This window comes from Myotis yumanensis, unplaced genomic scaffold, assembly GCF_028538775.1.
Source record: "Myotis yumanensis isolate MYYU_CA2020_CCGP unplaced genomic scaffold, mMyoYum1.0.hap1 SCAF_2, whole genome shotgun sequence".
In the NCBI taxonomy this organism is placed as follows: domain Eukaryota; kingdom Metazoa; phylum Chordata; class Mammalia; order Chiroptera; family Vespertilionidae; genus Myotis; species Myotis yumanensis.
This window is the reverse complement of record NW_027223753.1, coordinates 120,980,126-121,004,062: the sequence shown is the minus strand read 5'-3', so window position 1 is coordinate 121,004,062 and position 23,937 is coordinate 120,980,126. Positions and strand designations below refer to the sequence as shown.

The 23,937-nt window shown below is 39.7% G+C and overlaps 1 protein-coding gene and 1 pseudogene across 7 annotated transcripts in view; one reads left to right on the top strand and one right to left on the bottom strand.

Moving 5' to 3' along the window:
* Window positions 1-23,937, top strand: part of ROBO1 (roundabout guidance receptor 1) — a 569,906-nt gene that overhangs the window by 293,612 nt on the left and 252,357 nt on the right. The window lies entirely within an intron of this gene.
* On the bottom strand, window positions 21,620-22,004 carry LOC139004420 (cytochrome b5-like; annotated as a pseudogene).

Sequence of the window (23,937 nt, the reverse complement as noted above, 5' to 3'; positions counted from 1 at the left end):
TCCCTGTCTTTCTTGCCTTATTTTAGGTGCAGCCACCCTCTTTGGGCAGAGGTGGTCAAAGGAACACCTGTAGAAAATGCTACCCTCTATGTATTTTTTCCTCTTTTTTCACACATGCAAACATTGTTATTAATAAATGGAAAATATTTTTTAAACTTTTCTATAGTTTTTTGGCAAATGTTTGTATTTAAAATAATTTTATGATACTTTTCTGTCCTTTTTTCCTATTTCTAAATTTAATTATGAGAATTATAATTTTAATGAACATGAAAAAAATTCATATAAAAACAATGCAAAGAAGATACAGTTGAAATGTGTTTATGTTTCAAATTGGGTAATATTTGGGCCTGTTTAGTGAACATAAAATAGCATTTCCAAGAATTATTTTTGTTATGATTGAATTTTGTTGAAGCCACCTTGATGTATACAGACATATATATATATATATATATATATATATATATATATATAAAAATAGATATTTAAAGGTCTGTGTCTACATCTTCTATTTGAAAATCATGTTCAACATTTGAATGTAAAGCTAAATATATTTTATATTGAAATGTTAGCTTGTCAAGCAAGGAATATTGTCATTTTTCCTATCAAACCACAAACAAATTTAATTTGGTGTGACTTGCTAATTTCCTTTAAAAATCAGAATTAATATTGAGTTTCTATTTTTCACAGTAGAACCATTTCCCCAAAATCTTACCCTTAAAATAATCTTCTATTGAAAAACTTTAATTCTATGATCTTCAGAATAAATTTGTATTGGGTAGTTTGTATTCAACCTAGGAGATGCAAACCTGAGATTATATATTTACACAAATACATTTAACTCACATACCTTATTGTCCAGTGAGAAGGCTTTAAATTTGTGTTTAAATTAACTCATAGTTGTTTTATTTATGAAGCATATTAAATGATTCTCTTTTCATGGCAACTTTTATTATACCTTGTCTTGAGTGAGTTGGGAAATTTAGGGAAACATTCTAATGGGGACAATGGGGAAACATTTGGGCTTTTCTGTTACATGTAAAATGCTGACCAGATGAGTGGCCAGTGGAGCAAACAACATAGGGCTAGACATAATGAGTGAGGTTAGCGTGTGATGTGCAAAGTTATGAAGGTCCATAGAAATGTTAAGCAGGAAGAATATCATACACATGTTCCTGTGTCGAAGTTTTTCACAGATGTTCCTATTCTTCAGTATGGGAGTCATTTTGGAGATCTAAGAAACTAGTAACTACAGATCTATTTGAAATAATTGAGAAAAATGGAGGTCTTCCTGAGAAAATAGAATTGATCCGGATAATAACTGGTATTACTTGCTTGCAAGCCATAAGGATTATAATACATGGCATGTTGTAACCAGAGTAACTGCTGTATCTAAAACCATAATGAAATTCAACAAAAAATTTACCGTTCTGCCTTCTGTTCTTGTGAAAACAACAATTACAGTTTCCATAACTTTGGAACACATAAATCCAATACATATTTTTAGAATGTCTTCTCTGTGCAGAGCACTGTTCTAGATTCTGATGAAGAGGACAAGCATAAGACACTCTTTCTGACGTGAAAGGTGTTCAGATATTCATCTCAGAAATGCGCACACATCCATAGCTCTGTATTATGCAAGATGCTATGTGATATGTATGGTAAAAAGATGATTCATTAGGCAGTTAAGTTTGTGTGTGTCCCTTTTGGATTAAAAACAGAACATCAGCCAAAACCGGTTTGGCTCAGTGGATAGAGCGTCGACCTGCGGACTGAAAGGTCCCAGGTTTGATTCCGGTGAAGGGCATGTACCTGGGTTGCGGGCACATCCCCAGTAGGAGATGTGCAGGAGGCAGCTGATCTATGTTTCTCTCTCATCGATGTTTCTGACTCTCTGTCCTTCTCCCTTCCTCTCTGTAAAAAAATCAATAAAATATATTTAAAAACAAAACAAAAAAAAACAGAACATCAGCTTTATTTAACCTCAAAGAGAAAAGAATACAGTGGTGATAAAAAACTGTAGCATTTTCACCATAGCAGTGCTGATATTACATTTATAGCAATTTGATAGCAGGTTGTTATTTTTCATTGTTTGTACATTTTGTTTCAATGATTTGTTTTCCCCTAAGTACTGCACAAAGGAAACTGCTTGATTAATCCAGTTCAAATTCATAAGTGAAATGTGCAGACACATGTACTAATCTAAGCAGTTCACCATAAGCGATGCAAAGCACAAGTGTAGCATCACTGATATAGCTCAGATAATATATTCTAAAATGAATGAATGCTAATATAAAACATTGGCAGTCTGTTACAGTAAAGAGATTGTAATCTATTACAAAAACATAGTGTTTAAATAGGAATATTTATCAGATGAGAAAATAAAACCCCATCTTAATTTCTTTTTTTACCATTTATAATCATAAGGATCTTATAGTTAACATCATGTGGTAGTGAAGTTTATTTTTATGTCTCTTATCATTTTATTTTGTTCCCCCCTTAAAAAATCTTGGTTTTTTTTCCTTATTTACTCAGAGAGTAAAATTTGAGGTATAATGTTTTCTAAAAATATACAAAAAAGATATTTCCTATAAATGTTAAAAATTAAGATGAGACTTTTAAGATAATTTTGCTAAACTATTAAATCCTAAAGTGGTACATTTTATTCAAAATACATCTATTTACTCAAACTAATATTGAAAAAGAATTTTGAGGTTAATTTAGCTTCTATATAATTAATTTAATAGTTAAGGAATTAATCAATTTTGAACAGTAAGCATTGCTGTGTAAAATGTAATATCTTCCTTATTACTTTGGTTTCTGAAAAATATATTTTTGCATGAATATAACCTTGCTTAAAAGTTTATTAAAATTACCAAAGTATAGGGTCTTTCTGCATATTCCTCCCAGGGGATGTGCCATCTGTATTTATATCTGAATCCCCTCAAATTACATTGCTTACACTGGGCAATTAATTTGTTTTCACTTTAATAAATACTGTGGATGCCAGGATTATTTCTTTTGGCTGAGAGCTAGGGAACTGATCATCCAAGGCAAAGAAAGGGTTCAGGAAAAGGTAAATGACATTGCTTCATAAGCCATGAAGCCAGTTGTTTGTTTTGTTTGCTTGTTTTTAGGAGAGTGGGACAAATCAGATGGCTTAGCTTAGTTTGGAAGACAGCAAGGTACCATATTCCTTCTGATGATCTAATTATGTTCCTAAATGAGAGATAGTGAATTTGTTCCCAAATGAGAGATAGTCAGTGAATTTGTGAACTACATGAGTAGCACAGAATGTAGCAAGGAGACTATCGGAAGGACCTTATACTGTTATGATAGCAGTAATCTCTTAGCACTGTAGCGTCAACAGGTTGTCATACAATAAATTTTAATTACAGAACATTAAAAGTTATGTTCTTCTCAGCTGAATCAATATGCCATGGATTCTTCCTTCCTATCCCAGATGAGACATTTGTCTAGCTAGCACTTGCCAAATGATCTTGATGGTTGAAAGACCCTCCCATCCTTCATTCTTTCAACTCCCAGTAGTTGGTCCAGAAACAGCATGCAGTGCAATGATGACTACATTTGGGTATACTATTTTGGCATATGTCCCTAGCCTACTAACTGAAAGCAGCTGAAATTTAACTAAAAGAACATGGTGGATTGAAACCAAGCATATGAAATTTCAGATCCAAAGAATCCCCTGAAATAAAGAAACTATAAAACAAGTGTAATTTTTGGCCTTACTCCTGCAGTCACTGAGAGGAAATATTGTCCCGGTGGTAGGGAGACTGCCTCTTCAGATCCCCGATACTCCCCACTCCTGACATTGCCTACCTGTCAATGACACCAGGCTATAGTTGACAGTCCCTTTGTGGTGGCCTCCCTTGCTGCCTTGCCATTGCCTCTTATTCTGCATTCACACGGTTTCCTCACACATAGTTTGCATATTTCCTGATTGGCTGCTGCTTTTTGCACTTAGTCCTAAAAAGTCTAAAGGTTTGTAGTAAAAAGTTCCATTATGGTCTTTATAAAATATAAAATATCAGAGGGTTCTAGTGGATGTTAGATGCTCTTACAGTTCCAAATGGATCATTACATGTTGAGAAGATTAGGTAATTATAATCTGTACTACTTTCTAGGTTCTTTGAAAGAATTAAATGAGATATGCCATGTGGGACATTTCCTGGTTCAGAGTAAATGTTCAGTAAATACTTTTCCATAAGTATTATGTTGCTTTTATTGATATTAACCTAGTATAGACCTGGTTAGTTATTTCTTCTGAAAACTGGATCTTTTAGAGACAGTTTAAAGATCCAGTTTTCAGAAGATTAAGATTACCTTAGGTTTCATTAAGCCAATGTCTTTAAAGAACAAGGTTGGTCCTTGACATTTCCAAATCAGTGCTTCCTAACTAGCAGGTCTAGAGGAGGGTTAGAAGGAATTTTGGAAAAGCAGTGTATTACAATTCCAAGAGGACATGATTTCCCACACTCTGGTATAAACATTCTCCACCAAACACTATCCTCTGATCATTGCTGAGCAGTCTGTATATCTCTCAAGTATGTTCAGAGGAGGAAGGAAGCTGGGGACCATATTTAGAAGCTGTTTAAACAATATTTTTACTTATTTAAATTTAGTCAGGTTTTCCAGGTGTACAAGTAAGTGACTTCAAAGACTAATCACATAGTCTCACTCTCAGATCCTTGACAAAGCTGCTGCTGGACATTTGTTATATTCATTTCCTGTTGCTACCTTGAAAATAACCGCAATCAGGCAGCTTAAAATGATACACGCTGTTTCACACATTATTAACAATGGTTATCCAGGTCAGAAAGATGAGTCGGGTCCTACAACCTGGAATGAAGGTGTTGGTTAGGGCTCTGTTCCTTACTGAAGGTCCTGAAGAACTCACTTCCAGGCTCATTTGGGTTGTTGGCCAAGTTCAGTGCCTTGTGGTTGTGGTAGAGGGAATGAGGTCCCTGTTAATTTGCTGCCTGGGAGTCAGAAGCTGGTCTTTGCTCCTAGAGGTCACCTTTATTCCTTCTCTTGCTTTTCTGGTGGCCCATCCAGCAGGAGCTGCCTAAGATCCTCTCATGAGTAGAGCCTCCATGAGTTCTGTTGCATCTCTCTGATACCGACAGACAACATTCTCTGCATTTAAGGGCTCCTATGATTAGATTTGACCCACCCAGATAATCAAGTATGGTAGTCCTTCCTTAACTGAGGTTTCTCTTTCTGAAATTCAGTTACCCATTGTCAACTGTGGTCTGAAAATATTAAATGGAAAATTCCAGAAATAAACAATTCATATGTTTTAAATTGTGCACCATTCTCACTAGAGTGATAAAATCTTGAGTTGAATTGTGCCATCTTGCTTAGGACATGAATCATCCCTTTGTCCAGTATGTTCATTCTGTGTGGGCTCCCTGTCCATTAGTCACTTAGTAGCCCTCTAGGCTCTCAGATCAACTGTTGTGCTATCACAGTGCTTGTGTTCAAGTAACCCTTATTGCCAGGTCAGTAGTAGCCGAAGGCTCCTTCAGAGTGCCTAAGTCATCCACCTCGCTTCATCTCATCTGTAGGCAGTGAATCATCTCACATCTTCGTCATAAGAGTGTGTGCCATACAAGAAGATAATTTGAGCCGAGAAAAATACTTTGATGACAGTGTATTGATATAATCTTTCTATTTTATTATTAGTTGCTAATATTGTACTGTGCCTAATACAGTGGGGCCTTGACTTACGAATTTAATTCGTCCCGAGACCGAGCTCGTTAAGGAGCTCGTTAACTCAAATTACTCTGTCAACTCAATGCAAAAAATCACCGAGAGACAGCTGGTATCTCAAAAAACTCGTTAGTCGGGACACTCGTAAGTCAAGGCCCCACTGTATATAAATTAAACTTTATCATAGATATATATGTATAGAAAAATACATACAACATAATTTATATAGGATTCATAGCTATCTTCAGTTTCAGGCATTCACTGGGGGTCTTGGAATATATCCCCCACAGATAAAGGGGAACTACTATATACTTTTCCTATCTTAAGATGTATGGCCTCAATTATACCTGCAATGTCCCTTTGCCAGGCAAGGTAATATATTTACAGATTTTAGGAATTAGTCATGGATAACTTTGGAGAGCTATTGTGTCTACCCCACTGGGTTATTCTAAATCCAAATATTCTAAAATGTTAAAGCCTTAGGGAAGCTTTTCCTGTTCTCCCCTTTCACTTGTCCAACAGCTTATATTAAATATCCTAGGATGTCTAAGAAACTTAGAGTCTAGTTGGAAATGAAATCTATGTTCTCATACTTAGATATAAGGGGCTCAAGAGAGCCACAAAACAGTGTTTGGGACACAAAAGAAATCACAGTTTTTCATGGAGAGAAAATAGATCAAGGAGAGCTTTTCTGCAGCAGCAGCTTTTGAAGTATATCCTGAAGGATAAATACGGGAAAGTTGTTGTTGTTGTTGTTGTTGTCTTAGAGATGACAAGACAAAAAAGCAAAGACATGCTGTATCTAGGATGTAGCCCAGGCCTAGGGTTCATGACCATTTGTAATGGAAATGGGACTTTGTATAACCATGTCAGAAGTTAGAACTTTATTCTATAATGAGTCATTGAAGCTTTTAGACTGCAGGATGTAATAGACTAAAAGTCATGTTTTAGAAAGTTAAAGTCTAGTGTGGAAGGATGTGTCCGAGTGTGAGGACCTGTTAGTAGGGTGTGTGTGTCTGTGTGTGTGTATGTGTGTGCGCGCGCGCGCACGCCAGGGGGAGAGGGGAATCAGAAGGCAGGAAAGTGCTAGCAGAAATGGCAGAAGTTATGCAGTTATTAGGTTGAAAAACTGATTGAATGAGGGATTAAAGGTAAGTGCTTGGTTCAGCTATGACATTTTCTTGCCTTGGAAACTGAGGGAGTTGACGTCATTTTCCAAAGATAAAGGAGATGGGAAGAAGAATAGCGTTTCTGAGTGAGAAGATAATGAGTTTGGATTTATACATTTAATGTCCTCATGCAATTTGAGAAGGAAATCGTAGAGTTTTGGGCCAGAAATATGTATTGGAAATTCATCATCATTAATATGATAGGCAGAAGAGTGGGTAAGGTCATTGGATAAAAACTGAAGAAAAGGAAACCCACAAACTCCTGATGAGACTTGAATAATCCATATGTGAGGAGGAGGAAGCAGAAATTTAATTGGTAAACTCAGTTCAGGTGCAACTGGTGTCTTCCACCTGGGGGCTTCAAAACTAGAGCAGGAAAGTTTGTTCCAATTTATCAACCTCTCTGTTTCCTCCAGTCAATAAGGTCTGAGTATCTAATGGAAAACATAGTGACTGTAGGTAATAACACTGTGTTATATAATTTGATATTTGCTTAGAGACTAAATGTTTTCACAAAAACAAAAAATACAACATAAATATGTGAGATGATGGATGTGCTCATTAACTAGATGGGGGGAATTCTGTCATCATATATACATATATGAAATCATCATCATGTACACTTTAAAAATCTTAGAGTTTTTATTTGTCAATTATATCTTAACTACAGGCCAGGTGCACAAAATTTGTGCACTGGTTGGGGGGGGGGGTGCCTCAGCCTGGCCCAAGTCCTCTCACAGTCTGGGAGCCCTTGGGGGATGTCTGCCTGCTAGCTTAGGCCCATTCCCTGCAGGGATCAGGCCCAAGCCTGCAGTTGGACATTCCTCTTGCAGTCCAGGACTTCTCTCTCCTTACCGCTGGGCTCACTGCTCCTTAGTGCTGCTGTGGAGGCGGGAGAGGCTCCCACCACTGCAACTGCACTCTCCAGCCATGAGTCCAGCTACTAGCTGAGTGGCACTCCCCCTGTGGGAGCGCACTGATCACCAGGGGTAGCTCCTGTGTTGAGCATCTGCCCACTGGTGGTCAGTGCACATCATAGTGACCAGTTGTTCTGGTTGTTTTACCATAATGGTTGCTTAGGCTTTTATCATATAGATAAGTCGGGGCAGAAGAACAGACACTGGAGGAGTTTGGGGCTAGGTGGGAAAGTGCCTCCTCCAGGAAGAGGCAGCATTTGCTGGAAGAGAGGACCTTCAAGCCATAGATGATAGCCAAAGAGACCACCTTGAGAGCCAGTACCTGGAAAGTCCTGGCTAGGACTAGAAAGCTACCTGGAGTTGAGCTTAGTTGAAGCCTTCCGATCTGGCATGCAAGCCTCCTGGGATCTTGGTGAGGGAAATTAATCAGAGCAGAATGCTTGGTCCTGGTTCCAGCCAATTCAGTCTGTGCTTCAAGTAACTTATGTTCAGGAATCTTCTTTAAGCTTATTCATTTCTGTGCATTTATTACTATTATTATTTTGTTTTGTTCATCTCTCTTAGTGTCTGGTAAAGATCCTTTAGGGCAGTGGTTCTCAACCTTCTGGCCCTTTAAATACAGTTCCTCATGTTGTGACCCAACCATAAAATTATTTTCGTTGCTACTTCATAACTGTAATGTTGCTACTGTTATGAATCGTAATGTAAATATCTGATATGGAGGATGGTCTTAGGTGACCCCTGTGAAAGGGTTGTTCAACTGCCAAAGGGGTCGCGACCCACAGGTTGAGAACCGCTGCTTTAGGGGGAAAGAAATCCATCACCTGATTCTCTGAACCAGGAAGAAAGTCTAACCACAGTTAGACCAGAATGACTAGGGATATCATTAGGTTCTTAAAGCAGTGGTGCTCCACATTTTTCCATTCAAAACACAGCATGAGGTAACAAAAAATATTATTTCTCTTTCCTTCTTTTCCAAAATCCCTGATTTTTTGAAGTCCATTGAAGCAAACTCTACCTTCCTCATTGCTATCGTATACTGAGACCCCCCAGCTCCTCTCCTTTATGCAGTAATAATGTTAACCCCTTATTTATTGTTTTTCTTTCTAACCTGATGTCTGTCACCATCTTGAAGATCTCAAGATCTGATGACCCATTCTACTGTACACTTTGTCCATTTAGTTCCCTGACCTCCCTATCTGCAATGATCTTTTTCTTCTACATTTTCTTGGTCCCATATAAGATCTTATCATCACCAGTAATTGTACTTCTTTTGAAACCTACACTTCAAACTCTCTGCCCTTACATTTAATCCACCAGTAAGACTCTACTTCCAAACACACTTTGACTCCAGCTAATACTGCTCTCTGTGTCTCCTAGGACCATGCTGACGTGTGTTACTTTCTCCGGCACCACCTCAGCGGTCTGTCACTAGTCTCCCTGCCTCCCTACAACCCACCTGAAACCCCTCATGGCACAGAACCGGAGTTCAACAGGTGGTGGTTGAAAGAATGAGTCCTTCATGCATGCTGAGGAAAAGGAAAAGTTTGGGCTTTTTAAAAGCAGCACCCAGACTGTGTTCTGAGATAATAATGGCCACTCTTTGCGAGCCTCTTCATTACTAGTTAAGTTGTAGGAAACTCGGCTTTTAAAACGGACCATACCTGTGGGTTCCTTTAATCAAAGTGCTTTGGTCACTCACCCACGCCTATTCCAGGTGCCGCTTAAGGATCTGCAGCTACTGGGACTCAGACTGGCACCATTTGGTCACACTGTCAGGACGGATCTGTGGCAGTTGAGGTGATGGCATAGTTCATCAAAAGTCTGCTTTTAATCCTGGTGCGGGAGGGTCTGGGTGACTGACATGGTGAACGAGGGAACCGTTTTAGAGGTGTGGGGCCTGTATCCTTGCTCCTGCTTTCCTCTCGTGTATCCTGTAAGAGGATGAATGTTCCCAGTTCTTCCTTCCAACATTAAGTCACCCATCCTTATCAGAGTGCCAGTCCTAACAGGCTGCCCTCCCTGTTTAATAAAGGCCTGTTTGTAGCCTGAGAAATGTGGGGTGGAGAGTTAGTCTGGCCAGATCAACAGCTAGGAGCTGGAGGAATCAAATATTTCAATCTCAAATCTTGGCAATACTTGTGGAATGTTTCCTGTGTTTTACATGACAGTTGAACATTTTTCAGAATACTGACCTTGAGGCATTGTAAGATTCTGTAACATCAAAGCTTCCATTTTGTTCAGTACACTATCTTTGCTTAATGTAACACAGTTTAGAAAGAAATATGGAATTGAAACAGAAAGGGTCTCCTTTAACTGAAGGCCATATGTAAGGTACTGGCTTAAAGCTTGGGTTTTAAAAGAGCATACCTACTTGGTTTCCCTTTAGTTTCATTGATTATGGATGTGTAACCTTATGCAAATTTCCTCAACTCGCATGTTATTCTAAATTTTAGCATACAACATCACCTGAAGGGCTTGAAAAACAAAGATTGCTGACCACACCCCCTGGGGTTCCTGGTTCGGCAGATCTGGGATAGGGCTAAGGTTTTGCATTTCTAAAATGTTCCCAAGTGATGTTGATGCTCCTAGTCTAGAAACAGCACTTTGAGAACCACTGCCTTAACCTCTTTAAGTTCATAAGAATGTCTAGAGCTGACTTCTCAGGGGCTATTGTACAAAAAGGGCCCATTTCAAAACATCAGGTCATACTCAGGAATCAATGGACTTGTTTAACTCTCAAGTTGACCTTTTATGGTTAATTGCCTAAAATTTAAAAAGTTAAATTTTCAAAATTTAAATGTTTAAGGTTTTTTAAATCTGTTGAGTAACCTACTACAGTTGCAGAACACATTTTCTTATATTTACCCATGTCTAATAGATAAAACATGGAGCTTGCCTATGCAGCTACAATCTTTTTTATGTATACATTCTCAGTACTTGTCACATTCATTTCCACAAATTTGTTACTTAATGATTATACGACCTATTTGAGGCCTTGAAAAACAGATTTTAAAAGTATGAACATTGTGTGAATAAATATCATAAATAATATTTATCACCCAAGCTCTTATTAGTGAGCTTGTGTCCTTTTCCCCACTGAGTGCTGGGGTTGGGTCCTTATTATATATATCTTGAGGAAAAAAAAATTTTTTTTTTGAGACTCACACAGAAGGATGAGTGATTTTTATTTGCGAGGAAATATATCTCTGGGTTTCCAAAGTACCACTCCAGTCATAGAAGAAGTGTACTGGGCTTTCAGTGGAGCTAAAAGCAAAGCCAGTGTCCAGAGTTTCCTTTCTGAGTTGGAAACAGGTCAGCATCAGGCTAGCAGCAGTCCATTAGTCCATTATGGGTGGGGTCCATGTGGGCAAATACAGGAGAGTATGCCCCAGCAATAGAGTCCCAAGAGCAAAAGAGGAAACAAGAGCACAAGAGCAACAAGAAAGTGAATTCTTTTGTTCAGGGGATTAAATATCCCAAATTTCACACCTTTCAGTGGCCATGCCCATTCTGGTCAATGGCCTGTTCCCAGGTGTGACTGACAGCAAGCACCTTCCCTATGTTACCCCAACTTTACTGGGCATGTGTCTGTTCTTCTCCCTGCCCAGCCAATTCCTCCAGCAATCTGTGGGGACTATCCCTGTGGCTCCCTGGGGAGGGTATAGCTTTAGCTTCCTAGTGAAGCTGCCCAAATGACATATGTCTATAATATTTGGCCTCTCCTTTGCTCCTTTCCTGTTATTAATAACTACTTTAATTACAGTGGTATCACAGGTATGAATACAATTGTTTAAAATTTCACTTTCAAATTTAATTAGCCTTTAGTTAATGTTATAATCATTGTTTGAAAAAGTAAAAAACATAATTTCAGATGGGATTAAAAAAAATCAAAGATTGAATTTAGAAGTGACTCTTTAGAACTAGAGAAAACTATGGTGATAATTTTCAAATGTCTGTCATCTTTTATAGATTCCACTGATGATCCAAAATGTAAAATATATTTTGGTTAAGTGCAAAGTATTCATTTAATTGTATGAAATTTAATTTTTAAAAACAAATTAAATGCTAATTTTCCAGTGTGCACTAAACATAAAATATATCAAAGGAGATTGGATAATTTACTTTACTTTATTAAGTTGGCCTATACCTAAAGGTCAGGGCACATAGGTAAGATATAAACTTTATGAGACATAGCTGGGGCTCTTGCTCTTACAATCATTGGGTCTACACTAACTGTTGGGAGAATTAACTGCATGCCCTTACAATGTTTGGATTACCTTGAAAAATTCAGTGACCTTTATATTTATGATACTATATTTTATCTCCCAAGATGACATCCTTGTAATAAGCATAGGAAAGTTATTTGGCTTTATATGGCTTCTATATTCTCCTGGTGACATGTTTATTCACTTTGTTTATGTGTTTGTTCTTGGCCTTTCCCCCTGGATTGTTTTATACTGTTTGTTTTTTGTTTTTTGTTTTTTTGCTAGGGTGTGATATTTAATATTGGTTAAATATACTTCTCAAGTTTAGGTAAATTTTTTATTTTTCATATAAAACATTTACAATAACTTCTGGAAATGGTAATCCAGATTTCCTGTTCAAAACCCATTTCTAATGTTCAAAACCATAGAGGAATTCCAACCATTATATAGATTGTTTAAAAAATAGGTCTTCTTCTTAAAATGTAATTTGCTACCCATGAAATTTTAAAAAAAAGTTCTGGTAGTGAATCATTTCTGAATATTCCCTGGGAACTAGCTATATTTTAACTTTTAAATGTTTTCCCTTCTTGAAATAATAAAAACAACATGTAAAAGTAATTTTTGATCTGGGTGAAGTTTCTAAGTTTCATTTCCCTTAGTATTTAAAAAGGGAAAAAAGGATTCTGCTACGTTCTCATCATTTTATATTGAGTGGGTGAGCAGTTTGTGATACTTTGAATTTCTTTTGCAGTAGTTCTTTGTTCATATTAGGATGTTTGTTTAAATAGAAATATTTGTTCTCCTTAATGATATTTAAAATACACTTTTGTTTGCCCTAGCTGGTGTGGGCTCAGTGGATAGAGCATCTGCCTGCAGATTGAAGGGTTCTGGGTTAGATTTAGGTTAGGGGCACAGGCCTGGGTTGCAGGGTTGATTCCCAGTGGGGTGTGTGCAGGAGGCAGCTGATCAATGACTCTCTCTCATCATTGATGTTTCTATCTGTCTCTCCCTCTCCCTTCCTCTCTGAAATCAATTAAAGTATATATACTTTTCTTCCTTATTGTATTCTTGTCAGTGGCCTAGTTTTAAAAGTTTAGCTTAAAGCAATGCTAGTTGTAGTAGCAATTATACTGCCTGAAGCCAGAGAAGAGAATATTATAGACATAATATGGAAAGCATAGTTATCTGAGCCATTTTAACTTTCAGGTACCATATAATTTGAGTAATTATGGTGTAAAACATTAATGAAAAAACTCACATTGCCTGGCAATGCAGAGGCATGCCACTTATTTAAGGCAAATTAGCTACACAAGCAATTCTCTCACGTGGCAGCATTAGCAAATTTGCCTTGGTGAATTTATGGTTGCCCAGGTTCTACTTGACATTGCAGGCTCGGAAACTTGGTTTGTCAGTACTCCAAGAGTAGATCTATTTCTTAGAGTAGACTCACATTAGTCAAGCTCAGGGAGACATACACCAGAATGCTAATTTGAACACTTATTTTCTTCAAACACCAAATATTTTCTCAATGGTCCTATTAACAAGACATATTCACTTTGGGGTGCTGCTGGGTGAGCAGAAATCAGAGAAAGTGTTCAAGGTATGATTCAAAGGTTTAGTGACATCAGGCTTAATAAACCTAAGGATATCATCTTCACACGTGGGGCTCTATGTGTTCTCTGGACTAGATAAATCATAGTTTTATGTATTGGCACCATGCTCGATGGACAGCGGTTGGATGTTTAATCCCAAACTATCTTCTGTTTTATGGCCCTCTTTTTGTCTGTTCTTTTGCTGATCAGTTTCCATTCTTTCTAGTTAAAAACCTTCTTTTTTAGATATGCTATATCATTTTATCAGAGTGTAAACAGATGTTGATGCCCTGGAAAATATATTTTCCATTTGACAAAGGCATTTAAAAATGTTTAATATTTTGTCAAACTATAGAAGTTAGTTGAAATATGAGAAAAGAATCTATAATCTTCACTGTATTTTTATTAAACAAGCCCCTACATTAAAATTGTATACAATTTCCAACATGTATGCAACCTTGGAAAAATTTTAATAGTTGCCTTAAAATATTTACTTAGAGTTGTAAAGTGCATTTCTAATTTTTATTTTTAGTTAAGAGAATTCATTGCTTATATCTGGGTATAAAAGTAAAACTGGTGTATGCTCTTCCAAGAAAAATCATAGATACAGAAATGAATAAAGAATAAAGAGGAATTCATCTATAATCCTGCCACATATAGAGAGCCACTCTTCTCATTTGGCTTATAGATGTTGTAACACAAAAATATATCCCGTGACTATGAAGTGATTACATTAGTGACATCCCTCCAGAGAAAAAGAATTACTAGGATATATATTACTAAGAGATATATGTACACTAATAAAAGAGAAACATGGTAATTAGCGTACAACCGCTACCCTTTTCATTGGCTAATCAGTGAGTATATGCAAATTAACTGTCAGCCAAGATGGCGGCCGGCAGCCAGGCACTGAAGCGAGCATGAGGCTTGCTTGCTGAGGACTCCATCGTTCCCCGCCTGACTTGCCAGCCTCTCAGCTGCAACTCTAAGCAACTATGTACTATGTTGCAAATAAGAAGGTAAACAAAACCCCAGAAACCAGCTGGACTGAAATCCAGCTGGACCAAAACATTGTATCGATGTTTTCAGTGGCGAGGCCTCAGAGCTAAAGCTGGCCCAGAATAAAAAAAAAAAAAAAAAAAAGAAAAGAAAACAAGGAGTGGTTGGAAGCTTTAGTCACTCGCCAGCCGGAAAACAGCCCTCAGCCCCTCACCCAGACTGGCCAGGCACCCCAGTGGGGACCCCCACTCTGATCCAGGACACCCTTCAGGACAAACCAGCCAGCCCCTACCCATGCACCAGGCCTCTATTCTATAAAGTAAAAGGATAATATGCCTCCCAGCACCGGGATCAGAGGAGCAGCGAGGCTCCCGGCACCAGGATCAGCGTGACAGGGGGCAGCGCCCAAACCCCCTGGTCGCCCTGCGGCTCTGTGTGTGACAGGGGGCGGGGCCACAACCTCCCTATCCGCCCTGCTCTGTTCGTGACAGGGGAAGGCTCCCCAACCCCCTGATCAGCCCTGCTCTGTGCCTGATAGGGGGGAGCTCCCCAATCCCCTGATTGCCCTGCGGCTCTGTGTGTGACAGGGTGCGGCGCCCCAACCCCCCCCCCCCCCCCCACAGGCCCTGCTCTGTGTGTGACTGGGTAGAGCCATAACCTCTTCATCGGCCCTGCCCCGAGTGTGACAGTGGTGGCACCCCAACCCCTGATCGGCCCTGCTCTATGGGTGATAGAGGGTGGCGCCCCAACCCCCCTCCATGGGCCTTGCTCTGTGTGTGACAGGGTAGAGCCATAACCTCCCCATTGGCCCTGCCCTGAGTGTGACAGGGTGCAGCGCCCCAACCACCTGATCTGCCCTGCTCTGTGTGTGACAGGGGGCGGTGCCCCAACTCCCCTATCGGCCCTACTCTGTGAGTGACAGGGGGGAGCTCCTCAACCCCCTGATCGGCCCTGCTCTGAGCCTGACCAGGGGCTGCACTTAGGGATTGGGCCTGCCCTCTGCCACCCGGGAGCAGGCCTAAGCCAGCAGGTCGTTATCTCCCGAGGGGCCCCAGACTGCAAGAGGGCACAGGCCTGGCTGGGAGACCCCCCTCCCCCCGCCCCCTGAGTGCACAAATTTTTGTGCACTGGGCCTCTAGTATAATTATATATAAACAAAAGGGTATTGTTGAGAAATAATTATTTTAAGGAATTGGCTAACATGATTATTGTGGCTGGCAGGTTTGAAAATCTATAAGACATGCCCACAGGCTGGAGGCCCAGCGAAGAGTTGATATTTTAGTCTTGAGTCCAAAACAGTCTGGAGACAGAATTCCTTTTTGCTCTGTGTGTGTATGCGTGCGTGCGCACGTGCACGTGCAGGCACATGCTGTTTGCCTGCGCTTCTCAGCTTTTCTCTTAAATTATTCTACTGATTGGATGAAGCCCATCCATACTATGGCTAGTATTCTGCTTTACTTAAAGTGTACTAATTTAACTGTTAATCACATCTAAAAGTATATGTATAGTAACATCTAGATTGATATTTTACTAAACAACTATGTACCATTGCCTAGCCACGTTGATATATAAAATTAACCATGACAGGGATATTATATATGTTATATTTATATGTAATATGAAAGGGATTTTATATATGTGTATATATACATACATACATATATATATGCACTAGAGGCCCGGTGCATGACATTTGTGCACTTGGGGGAAGGGGTGCCCTCAGGCTGGTCTGCGCCCTCTCGCAGTCCGGGAGCCCTCTGGGGATGTCCAGATGATGGCTTAGGCTTGTTCCCCTTGGGGAGCAGGTCTAAGCTGTCAGTCAGACATCCTTCGTGCTGCCACAGAGGCAGGAGAGGCTCCAACCACTGCTGCTATGCTCACCAGCCCTGAGCTCAGCTTCTGGATGAACAGCACTCCCCCTGTGGGAGTGCACTGACCACCAGGGGGCAGCTCCTGCATTGAGCGTCTGCCCCCTGGTGGTCAGTGACATCATAGCGACTGGTCATTCCCCGTTTGGTTGATTTGCATATTAGCCTTTTATTATATTATAGGATATATCCACACAATTTACTCACATACTATATATATGTGTGTGTGTATGTGTGTGTGAGTGTGTATGCGATGTTCCCTACTTTCCTTGTTTTCAGTGCATGCAATTTTTACTTAACTTCCTCCCTCTCCTCCCTTTCCACTCCTTTCCTCCTGTCATTTCCCCTCCACTCTTTCCTTTCCATTCTGCTTCTCTCCCCTTCCCAGCTCTTCAACCACTCATGTAACTGATGATTCCCAGCACACCATTCTAAAGTGCAGATACAAATGTGCCAAATGCCTACTATCATCTTCACTTGAACGTTCTACAATCAGTGCAAAAATATTTCTGAAATTGAATTTATTATTCCTTCAAATCTTGTTCCTTTTTTATTTCTTGTCTCAATGAATACAGTTGGCCAAGTGTTTTTTATCTCCCTTTCTTTTTTCCTATCCTATTCTCACTCAGTGGCCATCATGAATAGAATCTATTGACCTAATACCTCACAATCCATCATCACTACTTGTCGTTTCTTAACTGTGCCTTTGTTTATAGTCACCCATCCTTTTTAAATTGTTTTCTACATTACCATTGTAAAATATATATTTGATACGCAAATACAATCTTCTCACTTCCTTCCTAAAATCCTTTCAAAGGGTCCTTATTGCCTGCATAGTAAAATCAAAATTTCTTAGCCTATTATCCATAATCTTTTGTGATTTGATCCTGGCCTCACTCCCTTGTCTCATTTGTAGACACTTTCCTTCTCATTCCTAAAATAGCAGGGCATAGAATAGTGATGACAAAGAATTGCACAATGGGCAAGCATTGGTATTTTTAATAAAAAATTACAATCACGAAGAATAAAATCATAATGCCAACCACACTTTACCCCTAATTTTTGGTTCATGACACTTTAATATTATCTGAATTGCTAGTCACTAAAAGTATTATTTAATAAGAGTTGTCATATTCCAGAAAGTAGAATTGACATTATCATACCGAAGATAAATGTTATAATTATAAAGATTCTTGCTTAATTGACATCAGATATATTTCAGAGGTTTAAAGTACTCCTTCCCACAAATCATTTTTGCACTTCTACTTAACATGTATTAAATTGCTGTGGTTAATTATAAATGTTCTATAATGCTAAATGAGAATCTTAAATGGCTTTAGGGATTGATAGAAACCATTAAAAATGAATGCATACTAGAAGTTACGTTTCATTTCCTAGGAACTAATTCTAAATTAAAACATGGTTAAAATTTCTGGGAAACTATACACATTGTTTAATGTGTTGTTTAAATTTATAGTATATGGAGAGATTATTATTCATAACCTTATTGATAAGTAGCATAAGCACCTTATAATTGTGGCTTATAATATATTCAGTATATTATGCTAAAAATTACTAAATATTTAGTATTTTTTAATTAAAAAATCAGTGTGTTGGTTGATGGTCTATGCATTATTGTGGAGTAAATGAAGAGAATTAATTCTTCATTTGAAATCTCAACAAGGCTGCCTTACGTTCTTAAAAATGTTATCTATGTTTTGTTTTTAAATAATTCTATTAACTTTTTATAGCTTTCATATTTTACATTGTTGAGATTAATCAATCATGGTTTATAATACTGATGTACAGTTTGTGATCAGGAGACCTTAAGGTCCCTGACTTACCCAAATTCCAGTCGTTATTCTCTTATTTCTAGAACAAATGACAATTAGACTTTCTTGATGATATCATAATTAAGCTATCTGACATGCATTTTTAAAACATAATTTTAATGTTTTTAAAAAATGATTTGAAATATATATATATATATATATATATATATATATATATATATATGCCTAATATGCAAATTGTCCCTTTGGGAGTTCGACCAGGAGACCGGGAGTTCCATTGCTCACTATGACATGCGCTTAACACCAGGGGGTGGCATGGAACAAAGGAATGCCCTTGCCGGCAGCCTGCGGCCAGGGAAGGGAGGCCCTGGCTGGCCGGCAGCCAGAAGGCCCTGATTGGCCCTGATTGCTGGCCAGGCCTAGGGACCCTATCTGTGCACCGGGCCTCTATGAAAGAGTAAACGGTAATACAGTTTGTTATCCCTCAGTGAGGTGTTTTCCAGGCCAGAAATGGATTTTGCAGAGGCAGACACATTCTATGTTAAGCTTTTAGAATCTTTTGTGATTGTATTGTGTACCTAATAGTTTATATTGAACAATAAGCAGGACAAAAAGAAAGAGCTACATGGAGGAAATAAGAGATATGATTTACTGCCCGATCCTAAGAAACAGCACTTCTACCTGAAACCTGTGTGCTGTGCTGCCATCATTGCTTATGTCTTCCTTTCCTGCTGTTGGCTCATTACTTGCACTGTTCTTCTTCTCATTGCCCTTCTCCACATAGGACTTCCTGACACCCTCTTGGTTCCCTAAATCCAGGAAGATTTTGTTTTGTTCTGTATCACATATATGCTTCAATATTCTTCTTATGACTTGAATTCCTGTGCAGCAGCAAGAGTTGAGAAAGAATGAGCTCATATTTTGTTACTTTTTTCTTGTGTTATAGCCATTACCTTCAGTCTGACTGCTTCATACCTCTTCAAACTTTTTTCATTAAACTTACCTGGTTTCACATTTAACATTAAACTTTACTAATATATATTAAAGTATAGATTGATATTGAAGCTTCTGTTTCAAAAATATATTGTCATACTTTGAAATAAAGATTATCAACCCATATTTGAAATTATAATTTTTCAGCCAAAGTCGATGCCCAATGTTACTTGAAAGGGAAATTAAAAAGTGTGTGTGTGTGTGTGTGTGTGTGTGTGTGGTGTTTCTGTTTGCAGGTCTATTATGATATATGAGAGTGATTGAAAACAAGAACATGAAGGGCCTACTTAAAGATCTGTAAGCCTCATCTGTCTTAAAGTTATTTGTAAACCAGGAATTAAATGATAAAGTGTAGGTGTTACTCATAGAAGGATGCTTTGAACCTCTGCTCAAGTCCTTTTTCTCTTACAACTTATGTACCTGCTCTTGGAAAGTACACTGACATTGGCTTGAAAAGAAGATTTTTATGAGAGATTTAAATTATTTTTTAAATTATACATAAGTAACACTCTGGGATATTAGTTTTCTACTTCATGTATTTGTTGGTATTCCGATAATAACTCCAAACCATCCAAAAGATACTAACTTTTGCTTTGAGCACTCTCAAAAGAGAGTAAAATAAAATAACTTCCACTAGGCCAAAGATTTGAAGTGCAGTCTTTCCTTGAAGGTGCTTTATTATTATTATTGTTGTTGTTGTTGTTATTTTACTAGTGGCCCAGTGCATAGATTTGTGCACATTGAAAGGAAACCAGATTCAGGGCCAACAACAACATAACCAGTGGCCAAAGGTGGAATTGCTTGGCCCTGTGAGGAATCGGGCTCCTTCCTCTCTGGTTCTGGTGTGTGTCACCTGAGAACTGCCGCTGCCAAGTCACCGCAGCTTGGCAGCTCCTACGTTGAGCATCTGCCCCCTGGTGGTCAGTGCGCTTCATATGTACCGGCCAGTCAGATGGTGGGATGGTGGGACAGTCGGATGGTCACTTAGCCTTTTTTATATATAGATTAGAGGCCCGGTGCACAAAAATTTGTGCACTTGGGGGGTGGGGTCCCTCAGCTCGGCCTGTGCCCTCTCGCAGTCTGAAACCTCTCAGGGGATGTCCACCTGCTGGCTTAGGCCCTCTCCCCAGGGGATCACATCTAAGCTGGCAGTCAGACAACCCTCTAGCCGCCCAGGAGCCCTTGGAGGATGTCCACTTGCCAGCGGGGACCAGGCATAAGCTGCAGTCAGACATCCTTAGTGCTGCTGAGGAGGTGGGAGAGGCTCCTGCCATCACTGTTGTGCTGGCAGCTGTCAGCCTGGCTTGTGGCTGAGCAGAGCTACCCCTGTGGTAGCACACTACCACCAGGGGACAGCTCCTGCATTGAGAGTCTGCCCCCTGATGGTCAGTGTGTGTCATCGTGACCAGTGATTCCCAGTAGTTCTTCTGTTAGGGTCAATTTGCATATTACCCTTTTATTATATAGGATAGATGCCTGGTGCATGGGTGGGGGCTGGCTGGTTTGCCCTGAAGGGTGTCCCGGATCAGGGTGGGTCCCACTGGGGTGCCTGGCCAGCCTGGGTGAGGGGCTGAGGGCCGTTTTCAGACTGGCCACACCCCCTTCAGGGTGGGGGGTCCTGCTGGGGAGCCTGGCCAGTCCTGGTGAGGGGCTGATGGCTGTTTGCAGGCTGGCCAAGCCCCCCAGTGGGTACCCTCACCCCATGAGGGTGTGGCCATCCTGGGTGAGCGGCTGATGGCTGTTTGCAGGCTGGCCACGGCCCCCTGCCACTCAAGCTCCCAGTGGAGGCTGGCTGGAAGCAGGTATCTGGGATTAATTTGTCTTCTATAATTGAAACTTTGTTGCCTTTAGCTGAGGCCACAGCCAGCCAGGGCAGGTGGGAAGCTTGGCTTCCTCCATCGCCGGGGCAACCAAGCCTCCTGCTTGCTCCAGCTCTGTGGCTGCCGGCCGCCATCTTGGTTGGGTTAATTTGCATATAGTCTCTCTGATTGGCTGGCGGGCGTGGCTTGGGGCGTAGTGAAGGTACGGTCAATTTGCATGTTTCTCTTTTATTAGATTAGATGTTTGAAAAGCCGGATGCGTTTTTAAAAGATAATGCCTACAGTAAATAAAGTATGTAGTCATGGAACGTTGAAATAAAGTTGATGAACAAAAAGGCACGCTGAGAAAGTTCAAGAGTATGGAAAACAAAACAGTTCTTTTTGGTTTGTTTTGTTCCTAACATAGGTGGAAAGGGAAACAGGTATATTAAAATTACAGGTGAAGGTTTCTGTCTGTCAAAATAGTTAACACTGGCCTCTTTCTTCCTGATCCAAAGCAGTTTTTTCTTTCATTGGCTTCTAGTATGTGTTTAGTTGTCTGTCGTATAGAGGCAACACATCAGGGCCATGCCAGTGCTGAGATGGCTGGGATCACCCAGTATGTCCCCTAGCTGGGATGAGCGTCAACAGTATAATAAGAGTTTCCAAAGGCTTGGTTATCTTTGATCTGTCATCTAGGTGTGGCTCCCCAATAATATATGTTTTGGACAATCCTCTAGCATCTGTAGAGTGCCTGGCACCCTCAAAGTTTTCAGTAGCATCACCTCCAGCTGGTTTCAGTAAGACTTCTTTCCCACCAGGAAACTCCTCCAAAAATCTGGTCAAATCATACATCTTGTGGTGCAGGATCAGCCAGGTGCCCTTGCTGTGGTTGTGCTTCTGGAGCTTCTCCAGGGTGTAGTACTTGATGGCCATGGCTGAAGGCTCAGCCCTTTCTGAAGGCGGTGAGCTTCAGGCTTTGCAGACACCAGCCCAGCCGGGGGTGGGGAGCGGCGAGGGCACAGTGCATCTCAATGAGCCATGGCCTCTGCATTCTCCATGTCTGGCCTAGCGCCTGGGGTAGGGCGACTAGTGCCACAGAAGGTAAAGGTCCTTTAAAAATGGGCCATTTTTCACATATAGTTTTAATATAACATGATATACTGACGTAAGGGATAAACTGGAATTCAAGAGACCTTGGATTCTGCCAAAGCTTCTAATGAACATGTGTTTGCGGGAACATTTCCTATGCATTCTTACAAGTGAAGGGAGTTGGTTAAGATCTCTTAAAGCTATGTAATTGTAGAGCATTGCTGCACTGAACTCCACTGAACTGCTGACTCAACCCTCATACTGGAAGATCTAAAAGACACTCAGCTTACTTTGTCCAAAACAAACACCTAGAGACTGCCTCACTCCCAGCCTTCCCAGCTCTGTAAATAGAAATTCTACCTTCTAATTGCTCAAGTTATGTGCCATAAAGTCATCCTTGACTTCTCTCTTCCTTTGTACACCTCATCCAGGCCAGCAGCAAATCCTGTCGTCCCCTCCTTCACATGTGTCCTGTTTTACCATCACCATGATGGTGGCTGACTGAGCCACTGTTGTCTTTACCTGAATTTTGCAGCCACCATCTGAGTGGGCTCCTGCTTCCATTTCTGTTCAATTCCCACACCCCTACTTCTTCTCATGGCAGCTAGAGTGATCCATTTAAAATAGAAACCACTTCAAGTTCTGCTCTAAACTCTTGGAGGTTTTCAGTCACTTTGTGTTAATGTCAAGGTCTTCACAAGTACTATACAACTGACATTTTCCTTAGCCTCCCTCGAACCTTGATTTTCATGCTAAGCTCTCTTTTCTCCAGGCTCTCAGGACATCTTCAGCCTGGACAGTCCTGTCCCCAGAGGCCAACTTGGTTAACTCTCATATTTCCTTTTTGTCAGTTCTGCCCAAATTCATGAAGACAGACTTCCCTGATAATCTGTATAACAGAGCAACCCGCACCGCTACCCTATACTCTCTGAAACCTTAACCCTACTTCAGTTTTTCTACTTAGCACTCATCATCATGAGGGCAAGGACCCCATCGTCTTTGTTCACTGCTTTATCCTCAGGACCTAGAACAAATGTAGTTGAATGAATGATTGAGTGAATGGAAATATTTTCTGCTGACATTATGTGATAACTCTTTAAAATTGTGTATGTTTACAGTTGGGATAAAGAAATGAAATAAATAAATCTCTCTTTTTCATTTAAAACCACTAATAGGCCAGCTAGACTCACACATTTATGTGATTATTGAGAGAACATAAAATCAGAGAGAATATTTCTCATGTCCTCTATGGTGCTATAGTTCATTTGCAGAAAACTAACAACGTTCTTAGTATTCAAAATGCACAACTTGGTTTTCTGTTGTTTTTTTGACAAATAAAAATGAAAAAAATCAAAAGGCTGCTTAATTGTCTGGTAATCTTTATAATTTTTTCAGGTTGCCCTTTTTTCCAAATATATTGTTGTTACACAAACAAAACAATTATATATATTCACAAATAAAGTGTAATGCATTCAATTAACTCTTTTTTTTTTTTTTTTACTTAAAAGCACAATTCACTGCTAATGAACAGTGAAGAACTTCTAGACCAAAATAAATTGGCCTAATTTTATTTTCCTCTTTAAGTTAATGTGTGGCCTTAGAGAAGTTTCATGCCCTTACCAAGGCAGGGCCCTTATCTTTAAAATAGGTGTAATAATGAGTATAATAATACCACTTTTGCTTGCCTAACTGGGTTGTTAAGGTTAATAAGATAATGACTGTTTAGAACTTTGAAGTCCTTGGGAGGAAGGTGTTATTAATATGAGAAGAGGAATCT